A 9,224-nucleotide genomic window follows, 5' to 3' on the forward strand; every position below is an offset into this window, starting at 1 on the left:
GAGATTGCTAAGGCGAACACCGTCATGTTTAGATTTTCCCGACCTAGATGGAGGCACAGACACAGTCTCAATGGGGAAAACTAAGCTGACTACACTGACTGTGCTAGTGCCAGACTCCACTAAGCTGAAAGGCTGGCTAACAGGCTGCTGCCTGGCATGTACCCTATCTCATTGTGGAGCTAGAGGAGTTAGAGCCCTGGCTATGTTCATAGATAAAGATGAGAGCACCCCTCCAGCTCGGATGGAGTCCGTCACTCCTCAGCAGGCCAGTCTTGGTCTTGTTTGTGGGTGAGTTTCAGAAAGAGGGCCAATTATCTACAAATTCTATATTTTGGGAGGGGCAGAAAACAGTTGTCTGCTGTAGAGCTCATCACTCCCCCTAACTGAGAGGGGGCCAGAGACAATTACTCAATGCTTACGCATCTTTGTAGCTGATTTACATTCTGAAGCTATGTTGCGCTTGGTGACCTCTGACTGTTTCACCCTAACATCGTTGGTGCCGACGTGGATAACGATATCTCTATACTCTCTACACTCGCCAGTTTTAGCCTTATCCAGCACCATCTTCAGATTTGCCTTTACATTGGTAGCCCTGCCCCCTGGTAAACAGTGTATGATCGGTTGATGATTATTTTTAAGTCTAATATTGCAGGAAATTGAGTTGCACCAGTTGAGCATGCTGGCAACATTTCTTTCCAGAAGCCTTGAGAAAATTGTCCGGCTGCAGGGACTGTGCTGGGGGATACGACTATCTGTACTTACTGGGAGTACAGACACTGTTTCATCCTTTCCTACACTTACACTACAGGTCAAAGGTTTGGACACACCTACTCATTCAAGGGTTTTTCTTAATTTTTATCATTTCTACATTGTAGAGTAATAGTGAAGACGTCAAAACAATGAAATAACACATATGGAATCATGTAGTAACCAAAAAAGTGTTAAACAAATACTTATATTTGAGATTCTTAAAATAGCCACCCTTTGCCTTGATGACAGCTCTGCACACTCTTGGCATTCTCTCAACCAGCTTCATCAGATAGTCACCTGGAATGCATTTCAATTAACAGGTGTGCCTTCTTAAAGGTTAATTTGTGGAATTTATTTCCTTCATAATGCGTTTGTGCCAATTAGTTGTGTTATGACAAGGTGGGAGGGTATAAAGACCATCCATATTACGGCAAGAACAGCTCGAATAAGCAAAGAGAAACAACAGTCCATTGTTACTTTAAAACATGAAGGTCAGTCAATACGGAACATTTCAAGAACTTTGAAAGTTTCTTCAAGTGCAGTCGCAAAAACAATCAAGCGCTATGATGAAACTGGCTCTCATGAGGACCGTCACAGGAAAGGAATACCCAGAGTTACCTCTGCTGCAGAGGATAAGTTCATTAGAGTTACCAGCCTCAGAAATTGCAGCCCAAATAAATGCTTCACAGAGTTTAAGTAACAGACTCATCTCAACATCAACTGTTCAGAGGAGACTGTGAATCAGGCCTTCATGGTCGAATTGCTGCAAAGAAACCACTACTAAAGGACACCAATAATAAGAAGAGCCCTGCTTGGGCCAAGAAACACGAGCAATTAGACCGGTGGAAATGTGTCCTTTGGTCTGCAGTCCAAATTTGAGATTTTTGTTTCCAACCGCCGTGGCTTTGTGAGACGCGGTGTGGGTGAACAGATGATCTCCGCATGTGAACGGATGATCTTCCACACCGTAAAGCATGGAGTAGGAGGTGTTATGGTGTGGGGGTGCTTTGCTGGTAAATCACACTCTCTCTGTGATTTATTTAGAATTCAAGGTGCACTTAACCAGCATGGCTACCACAGCATTCTGCAGTGAAATGCCATCCCATCTAGTTTGGGCTTAGTGTGACTATCATTTATTTTTCAACAGGACAATGACCCAACACACCTCCAGGCTGTGTAAGGGCTATTTTACCAAGTAGGAGAGTGATGGAGTGCTGCATCAGATGTCCTGGCCTCCACTATCCTAAACCAAATTGAGATGGTTTGGGATGAGTCGGACCGCAGAGTGAAGGAAAAGCAGCCTACAAGTGCTCAGCATATGTGGGAACTCCTTCAAGACTGTTGGAAAAGTCGTATAATAAAGGGCGCATTTGAAAAAGAGACCTAGGTCTCAATATTTCTTCCTTGTTAAAATAAATGTTAAATAAAAATCATCAAAAATAATACAACACCATGATATTGGCTGCCAATGATTTGAACTTTTAACTTCAAATAACTCTAACTTCACACAAAAGTGACAAGATGAAATCAATTATCAAGACAAAGTCATGATGAGACCAACTCTTGTTACTGAGGGCAGAGAACTGAGAATTTGGAGGTGACTGCCAGAAAACTTTGAAATTAAGAGGGAGGTTCAACACACAAACACAAACAGACCAACTTCACCTGGCACACACACACACACACACACACACAGAGAGAGAGACACACGGCCTTCCTCCCACTGGTTTCTAACATCTCTCTGTGTGGTGTAGATGAATAAAACAGTGAATTAATGCTTTTTCAGATGAAAGCTTCACAGAGAGGGAGAGGGGTTCATTAGGACCTGTATTATTGATCAGCTGTTGATCCCTCCATACCAACCTGCTACTTGTCTGGAGGTCAACTGCTTAACAGCTAATTGACCATATTTCAGACACATCAGCATCATCCATGACATTGATATTTTAATATGCATAAGTCCTGCCACCTCATCAATTAGATGGACAATATTACATTTACATTTTAGTCATTTAGCAGACGCTCTTATCCAGAGCGACTTACAGGAGCAATTAGGGTTAAGTGCCTTGCTCAAGGGCACATCAACAGATTTTTCACCTAGTCGGCTCGGGGATTAGAACCAGCGACCTTTCGGTTACTGGCACTACGCTCTTAACCACTAAGCTACCTGCCGCCCCCAAATAGAAAGGCTTGTGCATAATACAATAGAAACAGACAAGGACTTAAAAAATTGATGATTTGTTTTTAGAGCAGAATGTTTAAATATTGCCTTGTTTTTGAAAAAATGAAAATATGAAAAAATCATATTCAGTTTTTTATCATGTATTTCATTCATTATTATTTTTGATAATCTATTATGACTACATTAGTTAAAATAACTTCATTCATTATTACGTTCCAGAATAGGAACCTCTGAACATTTCCCCATCAGCTGTGGTGTTGTCTTCCAGACCCTAACCCTTCCAGTGAGTCTGATGTTTAGTGGTAGTGACATGGAGGTCAGTTGTTCCAGAATAGGAACATCTGAACATTTCCCCATCGGCTGTGGTGTTGTCTTCCAGACCCTAACCCTTCCAGTGAGTCTGATGTTTAGTGGTAGTGACATGGAGGTCAGTTGTTCCAGAATAGGAACCTCTGAACGTTTCCTCATTTGCTGTGGTGTTGTCTCTCAGATGCTATTTTGTTTTCCTGAAGAACAGCTTGCAATGAAACATTCAATGGTTGCTAAGTGGCTAACGCATTTTGTCAGTCTCGGATTGGGCCCATGAAAAATGTATAATAGAAATAATTAATTTTGATTGATGCCTACAGTGGCAAAAACTTGTGTTGTGCATACTAAGTTATTCATGTCCATGCAAATTTCTATTTCACTTACACCCAAAATATCGTCGCTGCATGTTCTATAAATTCTGCAAAACTTTAACTTATGTTCCTGCATGTAGTGAATATGATATGCTTCTCTGCACATTGCAACGTTGTAATTTTAATAGTTTTTAATTTTAAAGTTCTACCATATCATCTAATATGCATATAACCAGAGGTAAACAAGCTTCATTTTGTAACTATTAATCGTCACCTTATTCCTGCCATGTTAGAATGTCACTCTAACGTCCTGCTTGTGTTTGCAGCTTGCTGCTCTGCTCTGTGTTCTAATGATGTTGTACTGATTGTATGGCTGGAGACAACACAACCTAATTGTTATTTAGTTTAATGCTACATCCAGTTCTGTCTCTGCTTCCAGCAGTGTAAGTGAAGGGCTGAAGGTCTAGATGATGTTACCCTGAAGTCATCATACATATATGTTGCATAACATTATTGGATTCAGTCTTCAACAGTAGACGAGTAAAGTTTCACAACAGTGAATATGGTAATGGCATATTGGCATTCCAATGACCATGTTGTACATGTGGTCCTCTACAGGCCATAGTTGTTTTGTGTATTGTGTTTTACATTTCCCACTGGATTCATATTACTGAGTAAGGAGGTGAGTAGAATGCACATTGTGAACAGTGAGGAACAGGAAGTCACCAGAAAGCAGACTGCTACAGCATGTGGCTATCTGATCAACAGTTAGGGTTAGTGTTGAAGAGTAAGGGTTATGGTTGGTGTTGTGTGTTGAAGAGTAAGGGTTATGGTTGGTGTTGTGTGTTGAAGAGTAAGGGTTATGGTTGTGTGATCAACCATTAGGGTTATGGTTAGGTTTAGGTTTAGGGTTATGGTTAGGGTTAGCATCAGATGTCCCACTCCCTCTCCAGCTGAGCCAGGTTCCACAGACATTCCTCCTCCTCCTACTACTACTCTCCTCTTCCTCCTCCTGATATCCTGAGAGCCACCATGCATTCTGACAACAAATGGATATAAACAACAGAATATGTTTCTCTTCACTCAACACATATTACTAATACATAGTCTGTTGGTTGCATAGCATAAATACTGCACCATCCATCCATTTGTAACGTGCACCAAACATTTGGGAACATATGAAATATGAATCATCATTTATAATGGTCCTTTGTGCTGCTGCTGCACTGGTCTGCTGGGACAGCATTGTTCTCTATGAGACTACCTACATTGAAAAGCTTTCTGTGGGGATTTCTCCTGCTACAAAGAAAATACATTGAATCTGACACTGTGGCTGTAATTAGGCTGCTTGTATCTTTTATTGAAGAGCGAGAGAGGGGAGAAGGAGGAGGAGAGAGGGGAGGAGGAGAGAGGAGATGAGGAGGAGAGGAGAGGAGAGAGGGGAGGAGGAGGAGAGAGGAGACCCAGGAGGACCGGCCTGCATGTTGCTCACTGAGGTAGCCACACCATCGCCAGCCAGGGAGGGATCTGTTTAGGACCATGCAACATGCAGGGGGGCACCATACTAACACTGCTGGGGGGGCATGCAAACACAAACACACTGGTCAGAGAATTGGAGGGAGGGAGGGTTTTAAGCGAGATTCTGAGGAAAGAGAAGCGCCCTAAGGTGGAAGGCATGGAATGTTGGTGTAACAGGAAGTTCTGTTAACGTAACAAATTAAGAGCTTGTAGAACCAGAAGGCAAATGCTTTGGATCAATGTGTTCTACATCTACACATTGTCACGACTGTCTCCGAAGCTGCCTCCCCTCCTTGTTCGGGCAGGCTTCGGCGTTCGTCGTCACCGGCCTTCTAGCCACTGCCGCTCCATGTCTCATCATTCCAATTGTCTTGTCTTGTCATTACACACACCTGGTTGATATTCCCCTCATTAGTATGTGTTTAAATGTTCCCTCTGCCCCCCTTGTCCTTGTGGGTGATTGTTCATTGTGAGGATTAGTAGCTCGGTTGAGCTCGGTATTTTGTATTGCCAGGGTATTTTCCCCGTGTGAATGTTTGTTCCAGTGTGCCTGTTTTGCGCACTGTAGTGTTACGCTGGATTACGGAATGAACTTTGTATACTGTGATTTACCCTCCTGCACCTGACTCCTTCAAATCACACATCACAGAATCACCCACCAACTATGGAGTCAGCGGGAGAGGAGCGCATGCCTTGAGTCGTGGCACGGGTCCAGGAGCATTCAACAATGCTAGCCAGCTTGGGAGAAGCGATGGATCGGGTTCTCCATGCCGTCCAACGCCTGGAGATGAGAGGACCCGATCTGTCGAGACCAGCTGGGCAACCGGATCCAGCCACCCACACCCCAGCACCCAGAGGGATCCATATTTCCCGACCACGGGAGTTCTACGGGACAGCTGCTCTCTGCCAGGGATTCCTCATCCAACTGGAGCTCTACTTCTCTAGCATCAGGCTGGCTCCATCGGAGCGGCAAAAGGTGTCCGCCCTCGTCTTCTGCCTCTCGGGGAAAGCCCTGGAGTGGGCCAACGCGGTCTGGAACGAAGGAGGAGCTGCGTTGGACAACTACGGAGAGTTCGCTCGCCTCTTTCGTGCTGTCTTCGATCACCCGCCCGAAGGTCGAGAGGCGGGCAAGTGGCTGGTCCATCTGAGGCAGGGGACGAGGACTGTGCAGAACTTCGCCTTGGAGTTTCGGACTCTAGTAGCTGGGTCCGGGTGGAACGAGTCCCTACGCCAGGGGTATATACGTCCCTCCACTTCACCTGCGTCCTTGATTTTCTTTTTTGTGAAGAAGAAAGACGGCGGTCTGTGCCCTTGCATTGATTATCGATCACTGAACAAGGAGACAATACGATTTAGTTATCCTCTCCCCCTCATTCCTTCAGTGATTGAGTCAATGCATGGGGCGCGCTTCTTCACCAAATTAGATCTCAGGAGTGCGTGCAACCTGGTGCGTGTCTGAGAGGGGGATGAGGGGACGACAGCATTCAGCACAACCACAGGGGATTATGAATACCTGGTGATGCCCTACGGTTTGATGAATGCTCCATCCGTCTTCCAGTCCTTTGTGAACGAGGTGTTTCGGGACATGCTTGGTTGCGGTGTAGTGGTCTACATCGATGACATTCTGGTGTATTCCACTACGCGCAACGAGCATGTGTCCCTGGTTCGCAAAGTGCTGGCCCGACTGTTGGAAAATTATCTTTATGCCAAGGCAGAAAAGTGTCTGTTTTTCCAGCAGTCCGTCTCCTGCCTTGGATACCGCATTACCACCTCAGGTCTGGAGATGGAGGGAGATTGCATTTCAGCCGTGCGTAATTGGCCAACTCCAACCATGGTTAAGGAGGTGCAGCGCTTTATTGGTTTCGCCAACTACTATCGGAGGTTTATCCAGGGCTTTGGCAAGGTCGCAGCTCTCATTACATCTCTGTTGAAGGGTGGGCCATCCCAGCTCCGCTGGTCTGCTGAGGCTGACAGGGCCTTCAGTAACCTGAGGGGTCTGTTCACCTCAGCCCCGGTCCTGGCCCACCCTGATCCATCACTACCGTTCGTAGTGGAGGTGGATGTGTCCGAGGTAGGGATAGGCACTGTCCTATCTCAACGCTCGGGCACGCCACCCAAGCTCTGCCCCTGTGCCTTCTTCTCTAAGAAGCTCAGCCCGGCGGAGCAGAACTACGACGTTGGTGATCGGGAGCTGTTGGCTGTTGTCCGAGCCCTGACCGTGTGGAGGCATTGGCTCGAAGGGGCGAAACACCCTTTCCTCGTCTAGACAGACCACCGTAACCTGGAGTACATCCGGGCAGCGAGGAGGCTGAATCCTCGCCAGGCCAGGTGGGCCCTATTCTTCACCCGGTTTGATTTCACACTATCTTACATCCCAGGTACGAAGAACGTAATGGCAGACACATTGTCACGGCTGTATGACACAGAGGAGAGGCCCAAAGACAACACCCCCATACTCCCAGCCTCCTACATTGTGGCGCCAGTAGTATGGGTGATGGACGCGGATATAGAGCAGGCGTTACGCACAGAGCCATCTCCACCTCAGTGTCCAGCTGGGCTGCAGTACGTGACCTGCTCTATCCGTGATAATCTGATCTACTGGGCACACACGTCACCCTCCTCTGGTCACCCTCCTCTGGTATTTGTTCATGTTTGTTCCAGTGCGCCTGGACTGGTTACGCTGGATTATGGAATAAACTCTGTATCCTGTGATTTACCCTCCTGCGCCTGACTCCTTCAAATCACGCATCACACACATAGCCTACTACTACAGATAAAACAACTGTCCTGCATTACTACTACAGACATAACCACTGTACTACATTACTACTACAGACAAAACCTCTGTACTTCATTACTACTACAGATAAAACCACTGTATTACATTACTACTACAGATAAAACCACTGTACTACATTACTACTACAGATAAAACCGCTGTACTTCATCACTACTACAGATAAAACCCCTGTACTACATTACTACTACAGATAAAACCACTATACTACATTAGTACTACATATATAACCACTGTACTTCATTACTACTACAGATAAAACCACTATACTACGTTACTACTACAGATAAAACCACTGTATTACATTACTACTACAGATAAAACCACTGTATTACATTACTACTACAGATAAAACCACTGTACTACATTACTACTACAGATAAAACCGCTGTACTTCATTACTACTACAGATAAAACCACTGTACTGCATTACACCTACAGATAAAACCCCTGTACTACATTACCACTACAGATAAAACCACTGTATTACATTACTACTACAGATAAAACCACTGTACTACATTACTACTACAGATAAAATCACTATACTACATTACTACTACAGATAAAATAATTGTACTACATTACCACTGCTGATAAAACCCACTGTACTACATTACTACTGCAGATAAAACTCATGTACTACATTACTACTACAGATAAAACCACTATACTACATTAGTACTACATCTAAAACCACTGTACTACATTAATACTACAGATAAAAGCACTATACTACATTAGTACTACATATAAAACCACTGTACTACATTAGTACTACAGATACAACCACTATACTACATTAGTACTACATATATAACCGCTGTACTTCATCACTACTACAGATAAAACCCCTGTACTACATTACTACTACAGATAACATCACTATACTACATTACTACTACAGATAAAATCACTATACTACATTACTACTACAGATAAAATAATTGTACTACATTACCACTGCAGATAAAACCCACTGTACTACATTACTACTGCAGATAAAACTAATGTACTACATTACTACTACAGATAAAACCACTATACTACATTAGTACTACATATAAAACCACTGTACTACATTAGTACTACAGATAATACCACTGATGTCCAGATTTTTTTCTAATTTGAAAACAATAAATTTTAATAAGACAAATGTATATTTTGTACAAAACAAAGAAAGTAAATGACGCGTCAACATCTAAATATTACTACCAGCTTTGATCAAAGCTCAGAACACTTATATTATTGATCTGACTGAGTTCTAATCGATCCTGTCTCTTTTTTAAATATGTTTTTTCCATAACTTCCATCAACGTAATTGCCTGCATCACTTCCAATCCCCCATATGTTTTTT

This window comes from Coregonus clupeaformis, unplaced genomic scaffold, assembly GCF_020615455.1.
Source record: "Coregonus clupeaformis isolate EN_2021a unplaced genomic scaffold, ASM2061545v1 scaf0484, whole genome shotgun sequence".
Taxonomy (NCBI): Eukaryota; Metazoa; Chordata; class Actinopteri; order Salmoniformes; family Salmonidae; genus Coregonus; species Coregonus clupeaformis.